Source organism: Papilio xuthus, unplaced genomic scaffold, assembly GCF_000836235.2.
Source record: "Papilio xuthus unplaced genomic scaffold, Pxut_1.1 DF827461.1, whole genome shotgun sequence".
NCBI lineage: Eukaryota > Metazoa > Arthropoda > Insecta > Lepidoptera > Papilionidae > Papilio > Papilio xuthus.
Window position 1 is genome coordinate 2,233,097 of NW_013531188.1, and position 20,677 is coordinate 2,253,773.

Genomic DNA, 20,677 nt, shown 5'->3' on the forward strand with positions numbered 1-20,677 from the left:
ACACAAGAATAACAAGTGCAACACATATTCGCAAACATAATTCAATTTTCAATTGACATACCGTATTGGATTTAATTGTCAGGGCTCTGTCTGCGAAGTACATCAATACATAAATATAGTGCAATTCGGGAAAAGTATGGACTGAGTATAAAAATATTAAAATTGGAGTCGGGGAGCGGAGTCAGTAGTTGCGCGCGCGCAGTCGCGATTCAGTGGCTCGGTAGTCGTCGCGCGGTACAGTCACGTCGACAAGTCGCTCCGTCTCATACTCTTCCGATAAATCCGAACGCATTCACGATATTCATGCATCTATAATAAATTATAACCAACGATTTGAGTACAATCGAATAATTTATAATTAGACGAACCTTTATAAAATTTTAATTTTAGTAAAGGAATCAAATTACATATTATCAAACACGTGTTTATATATAGTAAGCGCGAACACGGTATCGTCCGGATCCACGTTTTTCGCTGCTAGTGAATAAATTAGCAGCCGGCGCGTCTCGCGTGAAATTTCACTTTTTGCCGGCAAGGATCGTCTCAACATGTCAACGAGAACGAGATATGGACGAAAATGGAATTATGAACCGAGTAAGTACAATAAATTACAAAGTTATAATCAATTTATAAGTAGGTATACTTCATAAGAAAAGTCGAGAAGTTAATAGTCGAAAAATAGCCGGTGAAAAATAACTTTAAAAAAATATGATATACAAAATATATTAACAATTTCAAATAATATGGTGATATATGTTAATTTATTATGGTTTTCTTTATCAAAATTATAAGTATAACTTTTATTTTTTTCATTCAATAAAATTCATTACGAAATGTCAAAACTGGCGCTGACAGTTTCCTAATTAATGTAAACTCTGCAGCAGTTATGTTAATAATTTGATTACCTTTTAAAAAATTAGTTTTCAAACTATTTGTTTTTTATTCTCCATCGTGACACAATTTTAAATTCAGCTGAATACATAAACTCCACGTTCTCTTTAGACTCTAACATTAATACTATATTTATTTAACTGCATTTACTTTTTATTTACATAAATGTTGCAACGTTATTTTGTAACTACCACTACAAGCTATAATAACAAATTTTTTAATATTCACAACATAACTAAGAACTAAATTAATTTAGACGGCATCAGTATAGAACGAATTTAATTAAATATTTATTAGTCTTGATAAATTCATGAAAATACATATTTTGTTATGTAAAAAATGAAGACAAGAATAATTTAAGTTTTTTAATTATTTAAAATAATTGATGTTTGAAAACGAAATGTTAGATCTTATCAAATAATTTCTGAACTTTATTTCTATAGGATGAAAATGGCGCCATAAAATGTCGACCAGTTTGTTGGATAAATGAAGATACGGAATATAGCACGATATTTTTTATTATAAACTTTAATCTATTTATAGTCTGTGCGCCTACAAATTACATTAAGGTTATCGAACGTAATTTGACCTACGGAAAAAACATAACAATTAAAAATATTTGATAAAAATTAATCGAGATATTTAAATAGTATTTTATATCTACTTTAATTGTTGTGAATAGTTTTAAAATAATTATTTTATTATACTTATCTAGTTCGGCAAAAATCAAAACATAGATAATTTTGAGGTGAATAACTTACGTTACAGAAGTGTTAATTTCGTTTTTTGTCACATCGACAATTTAACCATAAGCAACTGTAGAGTTTTGTTTAAAAAACGAAGTGTAAATTGTTCCAAAAATTTCATGAGCGAATTTACGAAACAGATCGATTTCTAAGAAAAGCAATTAATATTTGGCGTTGTTCTATAATTTCCGAGCAGCATCTTTCATTAATTGGCTTCAATTTAAAACCTTTTAGCGCCTTATGTGCAGACAGAGCATCATATTGGGTAACCGTGTATAGTCTTTAAAAATGTGCGCTGTATGTTAGTCTCGCTTATTACGGGCTATTTATATCAATTAAAGTGTCGTTGTTAATTTCCGCGATACTTTCTTGAGAGCTATTTCGTTTAAGTCCACGAACGTATGGCCTCAATCGAATTTGTTTAACGACTACTCTATCGGGCTATTGCAAATAAAATTGCTTGAGTTTCAATTCACAGACACACACACAATGTCATATATCTTACGTTGATAATTCTGTGGAAAGTTATTACTTATCTTGTTGGAATTACCAAATATCTTCTGAGTACTTTAGTAATATTGTAGTAACAGACGAGATGCTCAATATAATCAATAGCATTGCGTCATTGATATGGTCTAAATGGACTGTAGCAATAAAAGTAGCCCTCACCGTGAACCCGCTTCGGATCCGTGGCCCCGCTGAAGGCCGCTATACATCGCGGCTGGGTTAAAAATAGGGTTACCACTGTTTTGTACATACATTGCAATATTCAAGAAATTATCAAACAGTTTAAAAGCATTATCATAAATTCGACAGCAAAAATATATTGTCGTCGATTTCAGTACGTTAAAATAATTCAAGACAAATTAAATCACGTAAATTATTGTTACGGAGTTCATTGTTCTCTTTATCGTATCATTTATTATAATAAGATGTAGGTGACAACCCTAATTACGTTTATAATATGCCGTGAATAACGAAGATGTCTGGTTTCACTTTCGTTTCATATTTTTGGCACTAAACGCACCGGAAGAGTAACCTTCTTTGTCGAGTTTAAGACAAAAGACTACAATCGCCAACTGCACAATGTAAAGCTGTTGAAAACAATTGAAGTATAATTATTTATGTTCTGCTTTTACTCATAAATTAGCTAGCTGTTTTCATTCGGCGTTGCTCTCGTAAATTACTAAATTATTTATACATATACAATTTTTTACATACATACGATTTTTTATTTATTTAAAAATTCGTACTAATTATTTTACTTTTTGAAGCATTTGAACTGAAAATTTTTAGCTATAATCGCAAAATTCCAAATTAATTTTATAAAGAAAATTTTTCTCACATAACTATCATAGAACTATACATACTTTCATTTCACTTTATCTCACAAATAAAAAAAAAACTAAAAATGTTTGTATGAATGTTTGTAATGTTTGTAAACTAAATTGTATATCGCAATGGCCACCATTCATGGAATGGCGTTCCTCAACTTAACTTAGAAGTTTGATCGTAATGAATATCAATGCCCTTAGTGACCATGAAAGAAGTCTGAGTATCACATAATTGAATATATAATTGTTAGAAGAGTAGTTAATATTCCCTTTAGTATCGCGTTGCATTGTCATGATAAGAACGGTCATTGAACGTGCGATCGTGAACTTGGCCCGGCAGCCTTCGGCGCGTCTTACGACATCGCTTTGTCGACGGTAGCGCCTCTTAGCGGGGAAAACACTGCCAGGTATAAACTGTTGCATTATCAATAAAAAAAGACTAAACGAAGTACCTTAATAGTTAAGAAATTTAGCTGTTATACGATGGGTTAAATTTTTAGTGGACATAAAATATTTTTAGTCTAAACTTGATAAAAGTAAAACACGTAGTCGAAATCACAGAAAAAATCTAAGTCTTTACTAATATTACGACGATGACACGATCTTTAGTCTATCTTATAGCTTGAAAATTTGTCCTACAATTCTGGTAGAAAAAGTTACTAATAATATTTTTAGTAGCATCAATTATATGGCAACCGTATTTGGTATTTTAAAATTATCAAAGAGTAAGGTAGATACGGAAAAGTAATATTATAAAAAATGCACGTTCTTACAATCACGAAGACAAGAGACAAATTAATTAAGAAAAGTACTATACTTAAATATGTGAACAAAATAAATGAATATCGTTATTTTCTCACAACCGTTCCTCGATACAAGGTATGTTTTATTTTGGCTATTTCTTGAACAATTTAAATGAAAGGATTTAAGTCAAAGTATTTCACGATCGAAGTAAGATTTCAATGTGTTTCTTCCATTATCTTTGTTTGTTTCTTTAGAATACAATCATGAGAGTTTATTATTATTTTATAACGTGATAAAGACGAGACAACTCATTCATGTTTATTGAAATATTACATCTCGTCTGACCATTATAGTTATTTCTGCGATAAAACAAAAATGTTTAAGTGACGGAAGATGTTTTCTGTAAGTTATTTTCGTGTACTCTTATTTATCAGAAATTTTTTGTGTACTATTTCTACTAAATATCAAAAAATTTCACAATTTATACCAACTTTATTTAAAAACAGATCAATATAATCAAGGTCAGTACATTTTGACCTAGTTTTTGATAAAACATTTCGTACTGGTCGCAAAAAACGGTATTCTTACGGATGATCACGGATTGACTGACAGTCAACGGACAAGTTGACTTATAGTCAACACGTGATCATGTCGCATGCATCTATGCTGAAATATCGGGAGCTGAAACAGCTTATTGGTGTGTATGTATTCATAGCAGTGAAAACCACGAAAGTTGACAGTTATATGTAAAATAATTGCTAATTTTATGTTTATAATACGAGTTTATTTCATAGAATCATAATGTGACCTCAAAAATTAATCTTCATCTAACTTTTAATGCTAATTCTTAGGCGTGAAATGTTAGTGTTTTTTTATGAAATGACTTTACCAAGACTGGTCATAAATCATTCTATAAATAATTAATTCAATATAAATATTGAAGTAGTCGGTATTGGCAATTTATCAACGACCACAACTATCTTTTATTACGTCTACGCACATACGAATGCGTACATTTTTATTTCCTTTATCGTCTTTCCAGAAATAAAAAAGAATAAATATTAAAATGTAATAAAAATGACACATTTGTAAATATGTAAGAGCTATCGTTGTTAATGTGTTTTAAAAACAAAACTGATTTCCATTGACTTACGACAAAAGGTTATAACCTTAAAATCAGATGTCAACATGAATTATTTATTATATATTAATTTCACTTTTTTTTAAATCGCTGTAATTGCAACATTCATATGACCAGTACTGTTAGTTTAGAAATTAAAGTAACTTATTTTTGTTAATTTGATTTAATTCGTTGTAATCGTTAATTTTATCATGTTTTCATAAACAAATTTGGAATTAAAAAAGAAGAAGAAATAGTACATAAAGTAGGTAAAATCAATAAATTAACCGCCGTTTGCGGTCAATAAGTTACTGGCTGTTAAATCGTTATAAACAAGATATCGTTTTCCTAAATCTTATCTTATTAATATTATAAAAGCAAAAGGTCAGATGGATATTAGTAAGAAGGTATCTCCAGAATGTCTCAACGGATCTTGATGAAACGTAGCACGGATTTAGAACATAGTCTGGAAGAAAACATAGGCTACTAAGGTTTATTTTATTTCGCGGGGGACAACTAGTTTTGTCATACAACTGCTTAGGCAATGGCCACAATCATTCGGACATAACGTATCGGAAAAAGTGTATCGATACAAAAACAAAAATAATAAAAAAATTGTTAGTTATTGCTTTCATTTTTTTAAATAAAATATTAACAGATTTTTTTGTAAATTTACAAATATATCTTTTACCATTCCAACTAATCTCTATGATTGTGCTAGGACATGGTTTACGACAATAGTCGAATGGCGGGATTTGAACCCCCGACCTCGTGATCGGAAATCCGTACTCTTAACCATTAGGCTCTTGACGTTTTATTTAAATCAGTGCTGTATTTTCAAATATGTTTATCATATTTTAACCAAGATAAATAAGCAATATTCGTAATAATATTTTTAAAAATATGTTCATAGATATTCTAGTTTACAGACAGGACTGTACTAAAATATCGAGTGCACCGGGTGAACGGTCTGTCTGTCTGACACATTGGCCTATATACGTGGGACGTTTTACAGCTTCCTCATCTGATTTCCCTGAACTTGCGGTCGCTCGCTCGATGGAAATTAGATATCAAGTAAAACAGATGCTCGTAGTTGAGTCGAAAATAAACTACACGCTGATAGGTGGATTTACTACATACATTTGTATGCGCAAGAACGCTTTATGTGAAAATATTTTCACAGAATCGATAGTTTTATATCGGAATCGATATTATTGTAATCATTTCTTAAGATTGAGCCAAAAAAATATTTGAACGCTCTGTAAACGATATTAACAGATTCATTTTCGGTTGTTTCAAACCTAAGATAGATCAAATTTGAAGCAAGCAATAACTAGCGAATGCCCCCGACTTCGTAAGCGCAGAGAAAAGGTAGCCATGCATCCCGTCAAAGTTACGTGAAACTCGGTAATACTTCAATTTATTAAAATATGTATAGATTTTATATATAGTTTCGAAGTTTATTAGCTGTTGCCAGAGTCTCCGTCCGCGCGGAATTAAAATGAAAACTTAATTAGTATTCTTCCAGGTTATGTTCTACATCTATTTCAGCGAGATGCATGCAGCCTTTCTGGAGATAGCTTTAAACATCCATCCATCTAAACATTCGCTTTTACATTATTAGTAAGATAAGATGATAAAGTCATTTCTTTAAATCATTTCACAACGTTTGTTGATCTTGGCAATTTACTAGTTGTATTTTGCTTTGTTATGAAATTAACTACTAGTGTGATGTAATCGTTATGTTGTTTATGTTTGTGCTCACTGCTAAAATACATCGTCCGGACTTTATTATAGTAGGTCCCAAACACGTATTTCACAATCCAGAAATTAAGAGGTTTGTAACAAAAAAAGACATTCTCAAACAAAATGCACTAAAAAGTAACAATATAATGCCATAAATACCCTTGAAATTAAGGCAAATTTCTTTTTTTTATAATCTTATATTAGTAATATTAGTGAGAATGTTTAGATGGATGGTTCGATGGATGTTTGTTTGAAGGTATCTCCAGAACCGCTGAACGGATCTCGATGAAGTTTGTCATACATATAGAACATAGTCTGGAAGAACACATAGGCTACTAATTATGTTTTTTAATCCAAGAGGACGGAGTCGCGTGCGACCGCTATCTATAAATAAATTGCTTTTACATCACTGCGAGTTGAAACAAATGTACTGTACATTTTTATGATAGTAACGCACGCGCTGGTCATTATTATTTTATAACTGGACCTTTACTGTTTAGTGCGCGCCCAGTTTATTTATAATCCCTTTTATGACAAATTTTAGATTTTACGCATAAAACCATGCTTATAAATGTGATAGAGGCAAATTGCTTTGCTATTTTATATGCCTGGTTATTTGACATGTGCTGCATCTTATACTTTCGTCCAGTTAAATAACATCACATCTGTTTGCTACTAAATGTAAAGTATAAAGGATTTCATCATATTAAAAACATAGTTACATGATTTTCTTCTGAAAACCTGTCTCATCAGGCTTAACTGTTAAGCAGTTGTAACCTGCTGGTCCTAGGTTCGAATCCCGACATGTACCAATGTGTTTTGCGATTTACATATATACATTTGTCTGACGTTCTTATGGTGAAGGAAAACATCGTGATGCGAACTGCACATATCTGCGAAGAAATTCATAGATATGTGTGAAGTTAAGCAACCCACACCGCCACTAAGGTCTTATCACCAATAACTTGGGATGGCTCCGAGCGCCTCAGTGGGCACATATATTGATTAGCATTGTTTTATATCATAAGGTGGCAAACGAGCGAGCGGCTACCTGAAATCGCTAATACAGCGAAGTGACCGTTGTCCATAGACATGCGCAATTGCATATTTGTTGCCTACATTTAATCGACGGAGGAGAGGATGCACAGAAAAAAATGAATTGCTTCCACTTCGCTCGTTTCTTCTGTGTGTTCGTGGTATTTCACCGGGCGAGCCGAGCAAATTCGTGCGAAGATGTTAAAGCGGCCTCTACCACTGTTAAACTGTCAGTCACTCAATCGCTATACTCGTACCTTAGTAAAGATTATCTAAATCCATATATTATAGTTATGTAAGTTATATAAAACCTATTTATTATAAACATGTGTTAATATGATAATTTTATTTAAATATGCAACACGATCTTGACCCCTGTATCTACACTACTTTATATTCACTGAACCCGGTTCGATGACATTTAGAGCATATGTCTTTTTGTAATATACAAAGTCAGACGTCTTTCAACGATTACTTAATCGTAAGTACCCCAATAAAATCTTTCGATAATTAGCATTGCCTAACATCTTGGTCAGGATAGACCAACTTAAATGGCGTTGGAAGGGTCACATGATGCAAGATACAAGAGGAAAATGGAGTAGGCCGGTAAAAGAATGGTATCCGAGGGATGAGAAAAGGATTAGGGGTCTGCAGCCTCTGAGATGGGAGGATGACACAAAAGTTAAAAGAGACGTAAATTTTTTGACCAAAAATAATATAGTACTGTAATTGGAAGTACTGTAGTTGTACTGAATATAGTACTGTAATTCGAAGTGGCCATAGAGATTATCTGATGTACCGCTATCCACAAAAATATGACCTTCACATATTAAATAAAACACAATCCAAATAACATATATCAACATCTATAAATCGTGTTTACGCTATTTATTCTACGCGTAGCAACCGACAACCTAAAACTGGTAATTGCGATGTCTTATTTATATGGAGTCTATAAAAAAGTAAAAAATCCAAGCATAAAATAGTGCGCTATCAAATATCGGATATAGGTTCAACGAACTTTCAAGTTTTTTTTTACTATCACGGCATAGTTACAGTTTAATTACAGAGTGGAAACGTCTTTATTATTGTTTTTAATCTGTTTTATTACAACTATCCCAACTGTTAGGAAGAAAATCCGACACTGTGCCGGTGTACTGGCGCAACACTAGCTTTACTAAAATATCGACGTTTATGTCCCCTCACTAATCATTCTGACTTTGTAATGAAAGCGCGCCATTCGCGCCAAAGGATTCCAACTAATAATGTCTAGAACAACATACATCCCGCTTTCACCCTAATCTAGGGTCAGCGAATAAGTTTTGGTCTTCCAAATCTAACATTCTCTTCAATTGTCACATCCATCTCTTAGATCTTTTAAGGGCTCCGTACCTCGAAAGGAAAAAAACGGAACCCTTATAGTATCACTTTGTGGTCTGTCCGTCTGTCTGTTAAGATTCTTATTCTCCGAAACGCGTGAATGTATTAAGCTGGAATTTATTTCAGAGAGGAATGCTTTATGCATACTCCGGGCATACCCCTCCGTTCCCACTTATGGTGGCGAGTCCACGGGTACGAATTCGCTTTCGTCGATTCCGCCTTCATCTCTTCTTAGGCGTACCTCTACCATTACACACTTAAAGTTCTGTTTGTCACATGTCTTTCACAATATACGATAAGGTTAAAGTTTACTGCGATCAGGTTCCTACATTCTTCAGTTTATTACATAATGTTCTTCGCACCGTCTTTCTGTCGCAAACTTTATCAATTTTGTCAATCTCATTGGTCAATTCTAGCGATGTTTACGCGTATGTGTAAGATGTACGTAAATATATTTACAAATCAGGTCACGTTTAGAGTTAAAGAATTAAATTCGCTTCCCACTTAAGAATGTCAACATAAGAGCTAGAATTTTTTAAGTATTTATGACGAAATTTCGACCTAATTATATTAAGTACGTCGTGAGTTTCACCGGATTGGGTAGGTAATAAACGTTCGCGACAATGGTAGGGATAGTTCACGGCGACTCGTAAAAATTAACACTAATTTTTATTACAATTGCAGCGACTATAAAATGGCGATGTTTAATTATTACCTGTTTAAAAATTCACATTGATGTCAACATTGAAAATATATTACATTCCCACGGCAATTTATTGACGCGTTTACAACTTGTAAAAGTCGATCTAATTTTTATGTAGGAATTCGTATCTTTAATATTCAAGACCGCGTATTTAAAACTTAATAAGGAAATTATTATAATGTCGATTTTTATCTTATTTTACTCCGAATAACATAAAAAAATTAAAAGATCCATTAAGATTATTGAAAGAAATTATTATTGTAAAAGTATTACATAATTTTGTTTTCAAGGCCATATTTGTCGAACAAACTTTTGTCAGAAAATCTACAATATCGTTTACTATTAGAAACATTTATCACTGGAAATTAGAAATCGTTTAAAAAAAGCTTAAATCGTCGGTTTCTAGTTGATTGATATATTATATAATTCTATACTAATACTTTAAATGAGATCGTTTGGATGTATGAAAATCGTTCCATAGAATTGTATGAGAATTTGTTACAAGGGATCTCCAGAACAGTTCAACGGATCTCGCTGAAATTTGGCATAGATGTAGAACATGGAAAGAACACATAAGCTACTGACTTAGTTCTTTTTTAAAACCACGCGAACGGTGTCGCGGGTGACAGCTAGTAGTAATATTATCCAAGAAAACAAGTGTCCTTATTTCGTATAACACAAATTAGAGATATTGTACTTTATTAAATTGTTTAATGATTGTTATATCGTAGTGGTCTTGTTAAATGCCATCCACAAAACATTCTTAACAGTAACACGCAACTAAGTGTATAAATCCGCCCGCCCACGGTCTTTCGAAACATTTTGCAGCATCGTTTCTAGATTTTCTCTTGACAATCTACAAAAGATTTATACGTCCTTTTGCCGTTCCAAGCAGTTAACAGTATTCTTAGTTTATCCTTTTAAATAGACTGGACGTGGGATGTATGAATTAACAGTACTGAGCTAAAATAAATAAACATAGGAAAATATTTAGCATTATCGACTAGATCTAAAGTTAAGAGGTATTTTAAAATATTTCCTAGAATGTTAACCTGTTTAACATAGCGCACCTCATTTATAAGTTGAATGGAAGTTATTTTTAGAGTTGATTTTCTTTATAAAAACTCCTGTACAATTATTTATTATTATCACAGTATTTTATTACTAGCGATCGCCAGCGACTCCGTCCACGTAGTATTAAAAGAACATAATTAGCAGGCTATGTGTTCTTCTAGATAATATTCTATGTGTTTGTTAAATTTCATCGAAATCCGTTCAGCCGTTCTGGAGTTCCAACAAATGTTCCAACAATGTTCAAACATCCATCCATCTAAACATTCGCATTTATAATATGTATATATATATAATTAAGATAGTAGAATTTCAATTAATAATTGCCCCTGTCTACTCTTATTTTATTAACCGTTTATCTTTAGTTCAAATTATTGCATACAAGGATACGATTATAAAATCAAATTAATTTTCTTTTTAATTAAATAATCAAGGTCAATGTGACATAATTTAATTATTTTCATTGTATAATGAACACATTAAAATGGGCCTCTTTTTTATGCGGCCATTTTAATAATTTGATCTGATAGATTTGTCAAGATTTTTATCTTATCGAAAGTGTTACTATCAGAAGTCAAATAGAGCTATGCAAGCTACTTGTATTACGCAATCTTTATAAATCTTTATTATTGCAAACCAGTGTATAACCACGACGATTGTGTAAAGAGGTTAGATAATTAGATAAATCGGTATTAATACTGATACTAGAATTTAATCGAAAAAAGTTGAAAAAGTGTTTCTGTTCTATTAATCTACGTCTTACTGTTGGTTTTCTAAGATCAATATCTCCATATAAATATATCGTGATCCCTGTCATTATCTTTGACAATCCAGATATATCAATACGTTTTAAACATAGATTTTTGGACTTAGAAACCCCACGTTAAGTATTATTATGAATGCAAATGTTTCGATATATAGATGAATGTTTGTTAGAAGGTATCCCCAGAACGGCTCAACGGATCTCGCTGTGGCATAGATGTAGAACGTAGCGTGAGGGCAAGACAACTAGGCAGGCACATAGGCTTATAATTGCTTTTTTCCGCGCTTACGAAGGCGACCGCTAGCCTTTACTAATGTAGAGGCTATCTAATATTATGATAATTGAATAACTAAGTCAAATTTACTATACAAATAAAGCAAGCTGATGACTGAGAAGTCTCGTCTGACTAAGTCATAATATGTATGGGACTTGAATTTCCGTAGCTTTTCTCTATTACTTGGTTTTAAAGCAGAAAACGTCCAATTATGTTATCTCATTGTATCTTATCTAAAATCAAATTGGCCATGTACGATCACTCATTTGTCTAAACAAAACAAAGGAAACCGCAGTCGTTTTGTTTGTAATGTAACAGTATAAAGGTTGGATTCCACCGTGCGTTCTAAAGGCCTACGAAAAAGAAAGTTGTGCGGTAGCGATGGTAGCGACTGGACACTACAACCTTCTTGTATTTACTAACATTATTAATGGGCTTTTGAAAACATCACTCCATGAAATGGGATTACGGTCTTACAAAAACAAATAAGAATCATGAAATTATTCCGCGGTGTGAAACACACCGTGTTAACCAACCTTAATACAGTAACCATGCAAATAGGACTATATTTACAATAATGTGGAACTGAAATGAGCCGGTATTGAGATCGCGCGAGTGGGCGGTAACAAAGAGATGAGACAGCCGGAGATACCGCGACCGACGCAGCTGTTATTATTTATTGCTCATCTACTAGCAATATTGATATAATCTGTGGTTACATTTAAACTATTCAAAATCTTAATTCAATATTATTTATTGAATACGTGACAGATTTATAACTGGACACGGTAAAAGCGATTTAGGTTTTATGAGACAAAGATTTTTAGATTTTGAATAATATATCTCTAGGATTAGAAATAAATTAAAGTGCATGTACTTATTTCTATTACGTCATTAGAAAGATTGCATATAGTGTTGCCAGCTCGCCAAAACTAATAGACAGTTTGACCGGACATTTTGGTAGAAAAGACGGACAGCCATTATTGAGGATTTTGTCTCAATATTAACAGATGCGACAAAAATTGAAAATGAATAAACAAATGTAAAATGCGTAACAAAAGCCGGACAAACAGGACACCCTTTATTTTGGCCAGACACGCAATCAAGAAGCCTACGTATGTCCGGCTTTATCCGGACTCCTGGCATCGCTAATTGCAGAATATCTTAAAAGGCCGTATGTATTTAGTATATTTAAATATATTAATAACTAATAAACTAACGCTTGAATACCATCTTTAATAAATGCCATAGGCCGTTGACAGTTAAACTTATAACTTTTATCGGTCTATTTAACGTTTTGGTTCTTGCAGTGACGAACTGTCTTGTAATTGTGCGACGATCAAAACGTAAGCTATTTGAGTTGCTGATAAGATATCATACGTCCATCTATATATCTATCTATTGTATATACTTTTAAGATAGGATTGAGTCGTAATTGCGTAATAATGCACCGCACGCACAGATTTAACGGTTGGGTTTTGTCTTGATGTGATGGGGATGATGGACGCAGCGCTATGCAAAATCATACAAAGTAAACTAAAATCCGATGCGGGCCGTGCGTACGGTGTGGTGTGTCCGGCGTGGGCTAATGGACGCGTACCTTTATACAATATTTCGCGGAGGAGTGCAAACCTTAGGGCCAGATTGTCGAGGTCAAGTGAATGCATGTTTAGGCGTATACTAACTTTTGTATAGTTATCATCCGGTGCCAATTGACATGTTGAAATCACTCAAAAGAACATAAAAGCCAACTTATACTCTTAAACATGGAATGCTTGAACGCGTAGGTACAAAGAGAACGGATGAGCTTGGAGTCTAAAAACATGTTCAACATGCACCATTCCGTACAAGGTTGATTGTAACTGGTTGAAAAACGAAAGTTATATTAAGTTTTTTTTTTAATCGTACCCTCAATATGTTAACGTTAACGTCCGCGTCCATTCACCATAACATTACAAGGTAATCAGCAATTTAACACTGTTAACATGTATCGTGTAACAAAATCTGATGATACATTTCATCTTAAATTCAATAAAGCAGATAAACAGCTCCAGATTTAAGAATAACATATGACATCTTTATATATATAATTCTTCTGTGAGTGAGTATGTCACTGAACTTCTCTCAAATGACTGGACCGATTTTGATGAAATTTTTTGTGTGTGTTCAAGGGGATCTGGGAATGGTTTAGATTCACAATTTTGTCCGCTGGACAATGTTTTTTTAATTAATTTTTAATTTATTAGTAGTTGTTGATTTTGGAATGTTTTACATTGGATCCTACAGACGGCGCTACCATCGCAGTGTCAAATTTTAAATAATATTCAAATTAAAGACGTGTAGACAGGACAACGTCTGTCGGGTCCGCTATTAGAAATATATAAAGGTAGAAAAGTAGTGGCGATATTTCATGTAGAGTTTAAATAAACTTACTCATTTTAGAGAGATCTTTTAAAAATAACAATGTATCTTAGTACTAAGACAGACAGGCAGGTTGTAAATAATTAAGGTTTAAAACCTTTTTTGTAGACCAGATAGACTATATCCTACTGCATTTAAAGTGTCGGTTGCTTAAAGAAATCAACTCTAAAGGACTTAAAGACCACTTAACATTTTCTGAGTGCGTTGCAACTAAAAATATTAAAAATCAATATAGAATTTTATAAAGCAAAAAATACAAATTTTGCTAGTATTGACAAATATAGAGTTTATTCGTACGCCATTGTCGATTTTATTTTTTCTTTTACTTAAGAAACGTGTGTTTTTATTTGTCGAAATATGGTTGTCTTTGTAAAATATAGTTTACTGAATCATATCAAATTATTTCAAGTATTGTACTTTCTAGACTATCCCGTTGGGTTTTACGATTGGTAAGTCTAATTGTAATATTTATCTTATAAATTTCATTGTAAGTGCGACGTGGGTGTCTTCAAGGCGAAGTATGAATGGGTCAAATTGTCATTCAACATCAAGTGTGATTGTCGTCAAGCGCTTACGAAAGAATTGAATGAATATTTTTTTACAATCTTACTAATATTATAAATGCGAATGTTTGGATGGATGGATGTTTGTTACAAGGTATCCCCAGAACGGCTACATGAATCTCGCTGAAATTTGGCATAGATGTAGAACATAGCCTTGAAGAACACTTAGGATACTATTTTTTTTTAATTTCATGCGGACAGAGTCGCGGACGAAAGCTAGTACGACCTAAATGAATTGGGACAAACATTTTATAAGCAAATAACACAGATTATCTATAATTTTAATAATGCGTATTTTTTCAGGAATATATCTTTAATATAAATGATCAGTTAGAATTTAATGACTAAGCCCGATTAAGTCAGTTATCTCCATGATTACCCTAACCACAAATCAAGACAAATTGCCGCCCACGTTGTTTTGTTCTTAACTAAAATTGATTTAAATTTTTCAATCTCCAATCGATCTTTATCTACAAAATTGTTACTGTGTCGTTTCAAGGCTTACAAAACGTTAAAACGATTGTCGCTTTTAAAGGAAACACCGACAAATTTCCCCGATAGTTCAGTACCGACCGTTCGTAGTAATCGCTTTAATGCTATATTCCTCTGTGATGTACATTTATATTTATAATTTGATCCATTAAATACCTACCAGAAATGAGCTATTAAGGTACGCGTCCATTGGCTTGCGCCGGACGCACCGTACACGGCCCGCGACGAATTGCGAGGTAATAAAAAAAGTGTAGGGATAATGGACTGAGCTGAAAGTAAAATCATATAAATCAAACTAAAATCAGTTGCGGGCGGTGCGTTCGATGCGTCCGTCGTGGTCGAATGGACGAGTACCTTTATGCTCCATTTCACATTTGTTTAGATCAACGTGGGTGTAATTTGAACTAAGCGTGAACTTTATCGTATGAATTTAATTGAGTGAATTAGTTTTTACTAGATTGGTAACGACGGCGGTTAGGCCTTGTCCTGCGTCCCAATTGCTAAGTTTAATCATTAATATAATTGAATCTGATTAGTTACAAAGAAAATGTGTTCGATTATACATTGTGTCGATCTTTGACTAATAAAATTCGGACTAGGCAGTTTTACTAAGTAAATTGTGCCTCGCTACGAGGAGTCAGTAAATATGACAATCTCACGTGTGCATGCTGACACAAATATTTACACACTTATACAAAATGAGCACACAAGTAAATTACTGATCGTTTTTATTTGATAGAGGAGAATGCGCAAGCTTAACAGGTCCTTCTATTAAAAGTCAAAGTCAATGGTAAATACTTAGTCGAATCGTGAATTTACACGCGTACCTCGTACGTTACGGTGAGTCCCACATAATTATGTCCTATTAACATTCTTTACAATAAAACCGGTATATATATAAATATAGTAAAGAATTTTCACATAAAGTAGGTACGGTCTTATCTTACGTATCTTTTAAAGAGTGCTTTTATCTTTATAACTAGTTTTAATTGCATTATAGAACCAATTTTGCACATTGGTCAAAGATTAACTGTTGCTGAAAGTGGTCGACGCTATGCAACATTTGTAAAGTTGCTTTAGTTCTTTGTAAGCACTGACGATATCGACAAATAAATTTACAATTTAACGTGTTATTTTCTTATTCATTCCTGATAGTATTTTTTATTCAATATAACTTAAATGGTTACATTTCCGCTGTTAACGTCGTAGCATGTGGAGACTGCTTAAGTTCTGATGAGTCATACGTCTGAATGCGATTGCACATTTTGAAACAATATTTTATGTACATATCAATAGAGTCCCAACTACTCTTAAAGTATCTTAGATCCCTGGAGAAATAGATCTCTATAAATATCTAGTAGCTGTCGTCTGCGACTTCGTTCGCACGGAATTAAAAAAAACTTAATTAGTAGCCTATGTGTTCTATCAGCGGGAACGGCTGCATGCCGTTCTGGAGATACCTTCAAGCAAACATTTATAAGGATGGCCAAACATTCGCATTTATAATATTAGTAAGATAAGTAAGATTCCTTTTTATGTCTATTTATAATTTTATAGTTTGAGCCGTCTTAATTCATTGCAATGCTGTTTTGGGAAATATTTGGATCAGCCCAAAATCGTACGATACTAAATTGATACCTAATATTAATGCTGATGTTATAATTTCCACACATGTTATTAAGCCTCGATTACGTAAACGATATCAACTTGTTCGATATATAAACGCGTACGCAGCTAATTGAAAACGACTTACACTAAATTTGTCTCTTTACCTGAATACCTTTGCTATGTTGTACCACTTTCTATGTACCTATTGTTAAAAATCGAATCCAACTCGAATCATATGCAAATCTCTTTGTAAACCGAATAAAGTCGATCTCGATCGGCAAATGCGGAATACAATGGGACATAACATAGGTCGAATGTACTCGTTACAGTGCCGATAAACCCCATCCTACACGTACGACGCTCACACACGCTCTAATACCAGTTTCACACGAGAGTAGAATTGTGAGGCAGAAACAGGAACAGAAAGAAAAAACACACAGCAGAGATTTTGAACAAAAATTAAATAAAAAAACGATTCGTGCTATTGTTTCAAGAAGTATAAGTAAAGCCGAAACATTGCAGTTTTGATACTCGTAGTATAGTAAGGCGAAATACAACTTCTTGTAAATGTAGTTACAGTCGTAAAAGTATTTTGGCCATATTTCTTTGACATTTATAGGGAAGCATTAATGAGCTATTGTAATTTAGCTTTTTTCATGTTCAACGGGTCAGATAAATTTTTCGGACTATAGAAGTGTGCATTGAAACAATAGCAGTACTGCACTATCTGCTGCTCTGTCTTATTGTTACCCACGTGTGAAACTAGTATAAGTATCAAAGTCATTGGTATGCGATCTTAAATCGATATTCTGAGAATTCACAAGTTGTCATTCGAAACAAGCACAGTAGTGTCATAACATGGACTTCAATGTGAACGCCCCGGACGCTATTTGTGTTAGTTTTTTTAGAAATCAAACGAACTTTAGAGTTTGACCTGATGAACTTTACTACCCAAAAAATGAACATGCAAAAACAATTGAAAAAGGAATGTGAAATAATATTGGACTTCTAAATAGATAGATGTTGCACCTGAAGATTAATAACTTAAAGGGTTTACTACCAAACTCTCAGTTGTTTAATTATCATTAAGGAAATCCCTTAACATAGATTTAGTATGAGAAATCTGCACTAAACGACCATAGAGTGACAGATAAAAATGCGCCAGCAAAAAAAATACTCTTCGTAAATCCGACAACCACTGTTTACAATTATTTTATAACAACTTCTAAGCCTTGTTTTTTTTAGATGTTTGCTTGTAAAGTTTCGCTGTTTCCATGACAATGCCATGAACCAATACCATGTAGATATCACATCTCTATGGTCATTTCTAATCAAAAGCACATAAAATAAATATTAACAATCATTTGCAGTCTGTACCACAAAGGTAGTTGAAACATGAATTTTATGAAAGTTCTATCCTTCTTCATTTATAAACAATCGTAGAAATATGTGATGTAATCCAACATCTTATTTTCTTAAGAAGTTTCGGTTCAGTTTTTACTGATTCAATTCAACTCTATGGGCCGTAAAATCTGAATTCCCTTCTTCTGATCCAAGACACTGAGTACAGTTTTTAGTCATCAAGATACGTGAATACTTTAGAGTCGAAGTTCCCGTTTCCTAAACTGGTTAGATGACGCGAAAGGTCTGAATATGTTCGTCATTAATTATAATTTTATAACTTTTCCTATCTCGAAGCGTAAAAACGTCGGTTGTATAAATATAAACGTATTTTTTTCTTTTCACGCTCGGTTTTCTCTTAGTTAAAACAACTTTTTTTTGTCAATTTCGATTGTGTCGTTCGTTTTGTAATTTTCCGCCAATTTAGGGGTAGAGTCGTTCGAGCTTTTTGTTGAATTACTAAAATTATAAATGCGAAAGTTTTAATGGATGGATTTTTGTTAGTATGCATCTCTAGAACGGCTTAACGAATCGCGATGTAATTTCGCACGAATGTAGAACATAGTCTGGAAGAACACATAGGCTACGCACAAAGTTTTTTAATTCCCAGCAGACAAAGTCGCAAGCAAAAGCTAATTAATCATTATTTTAAGTAGCAAAATCTGAAATTCAATCATGTCATCTGAGGAACAATACTATTTATATGTCTGTCGGTACAACACGTGACGGAGGCGGACCTCCATGTCCTCTAAGTTATAACCTCGTTTTTTTTTATTTTCAATAGATGAATGGCGCTAAATTGGCACATGATTTTAACCTTGAGTAACCTGGCTAGCATAGGTGAATGGACGACTTATAATACTAATTTTGTTATACACTTCCTTGAAATAGTCTGCAATATTTTAAATACACCGTAAAATCTATAATTACTAAAACTGCTATCGTTTATGTCGTAAAAAAGTAAATTCTATTTATTTCTCGAAATTTAAATGTTTGAACGTTGTTAAGAGAATAGGCTAATAACCTCTTTGGTTTTCTTTTTAGACAATCTGTGACACTGGCTATCTATAAAAAGCTTTTTCTTTTCACATTCAATTAAAAAAACTCGCACGCGTGAACCTCGTCTTACATTCGGCGACGAGAACTAAACTAATTTTAATATAATCTACTCGCACTATCGAAGTTCAATAACCGTACGTGACAACTACTTACTAGTACCGACTGGATTACTTTCACTTCGATGTCAATTAATTTGTCGTTTTAACTTGCTTTTCGATGGCCGATGTCTAAACAAACACATGTTAATAAGTTGCTGATAGAAATTTCTATTTCGTAGTAATGTTTTTGGTTAACGCTCTAGAAATCTGTATCTTTACGCACCACTATTTGTTGCCGTCATTATTGTTAATGGCATCTGTCAAAATGACGCCGTCGCGGCCACAGACTGTGTAATAAAAAGTGGTCAGACCGGTCGCCGCGCAACTAATCAGGGGTTCCCTCGCTTCCGAGTCTACTGCGCGGGCGCGCCGTCATATTTGTTTGTTACGACTCTATTCAACATAATATCTCACGAGATCTTTGTATTTATATTCATTTGACAGAGAAATAAATAATGTTTACACATTACAATAGGTGACAATTGTTTAGATGTTGACAGCCCTGATTTTTTGACGCGTATTGAATGAAAGGGTATCCTTATGAGAAAGGTTGTACCAATTTTTCATTGTACTCACATATATATTTTACCTTGCGATGTAGAGAGCTAAAAGTACTAAGGGCATTACATGTTTTTACCTTTTAAAGTATTAACTCTTAAGGATTTTTTTAGGCAGCACTAAGAATACAATATACATAACATGTGCTACATATAAATGTACATTTCCAACATTCTAAAGACGGAGCTGCATAGTCGACAAAGGGCAATAATTTGAGTCGGGCGCAACACAACCGGCGCTACCGGTCCGTACAATGGCTCCAGACAAAGCCCCGCCTGACGATGACGGATCCCACCTAGGGTTGCTACCTCTTCGGGTTTCGTCAGCAACTCGTATAAATCCCTACCAAGTTGCTCGAGCATACACTATATTTATTAGGGTTGACCCAGTGCGGATTGCATGATTACTCACATCTCTGAATTTCTCCGCAGAAAAGTGCAGATTCCATCACTTTTCCTGCCCCGTAAAAAGTCTGATAAATAAACATATGACATTTTTAAAATTAAAAATATATTGCTAAATGGCGGGGTTCGAGTTTGGACCTGTAGATTTATAAGTGCAGTGCAAAATTTTTGCACCACCGATACGACGCTCTTATCCGAGATAGCATGGAGCAGCATATATATATATATATAGGTTAAACACCGACATCTTCTGATCCTAGTGAATA

At 33.4% G+C, this 20,677-nt stretch overlaps 1 protein-coding gene across 1 annotated transcript in view; it reads left to right on the forward strand.

Annotated features, from left to right (window-relative positions):
- Window positions 1-202: 202 nt before the first annotated feature.
- The window catches only part of AdamTS-B (ADAM metallopeptidase with thrombospondin type 1 motif B), a 68,312-nt gene continuing 47,837 nt past the window's right edge, over window positions 203-20,677 (forward strand). Inside the window, exon 1 of the mRNA XM_013314400.1 lies at window positions 203-594. The gene's annotated coding sequence lies outside the window, so the exon portion shown is untranslated. The remainder of the gene's footprint in view (window positions 595-20,677) is intronic.